Source organism: Nannospalax galili, unplaced genomic scaffold (assembly GCF_000622305.1).
Source record: "Nannospalax galili isolate Female #2095 unplaced genomic scaffold, S.galili_v1.0 scaffold1267, whole genome shotgun sequence".
NCBI classification, from domain to species: domain Eukaryota; kingdom Metazoa; phylum Chordata; class Mammalia; order Rodentia; family Spalacidae; genus Nannospalax; species Nannospalax galili.
In genome coordinates this window covers 146490-147342 of record NW_008356043.1, presented here as the reverse complement: position 1 = coordinate 147342, position 853 = coordinate 146490, and positions in this window count along the sequence as shown.

Below are 853 nucleotides of genomic sequence, written 5' to 3'. Positions count from 1 at the left end.
TATGCCAAGGAGTGGTATAACTGGGTCAAATGGTAGGTTCATTTGTAGTTTTTTAAGAGTTCTCCACACTGTTTTCCATAGGGGCTGAACCAGTTTGCAGCCCCACCAGCAGTGGATGAATGTGCCCCTTTCCCCACATCCACTCCAACATTTGGTATCATTTGTTCTCTTACTCTTAGTCAGTCTGACTGGGGTAAGATGAAATCTTAAAGTGGTCTTAATTTACATTTCCCTAATAATTAGTGACATTGAACATCTTTTTAAGATTTTTGGTAGCCATCTTTATTTCTTCTTTTGAGAACTCTTTGTTCAACTTCTTAGCCCATCTTTTAATTGGGTTGCTTCTTGTCTTGATTCTTTGTTTTTCTGAGTTCATTATATATTCTGGATATTAAACCTGTTGGATGTGTCGCTGGTAATGATTTTCTCCCATTCTCTGGGTTTTCTGATCACTACCCTGGTTGCCTCCTTTGATGTACAGAAGCTTTTTAGTTTAATAAGGTCCCATTTGTTGATTCTTGACCTCGTTTCCTGAGCAATTGACATCCAGTTTAGAAAATCCTTCCTTTCCTACACCTATATCTTGTAGGTTTTCCCCAATGTTTTCTTCTAACAGTTTCAGAGTTTCCGGCTTTACATTGAGGTCTTTGAGTCATTTGGAATTGACTTTTGTGCAGGGTGAAAGGTAGGGGTTTAGTTTCATTCTTCTACAGGTGCAGCACCATTTGCTGAATATGTTGTCTTTCCTCCAGTGAATATTCTTGGCCTCTGTCAAATATCAGGTGGCTGAAATTGCATGTACTCATATTTGGGTCTTCAATTTTGTTCCATTGATCTACAGGTCTATTTTTGT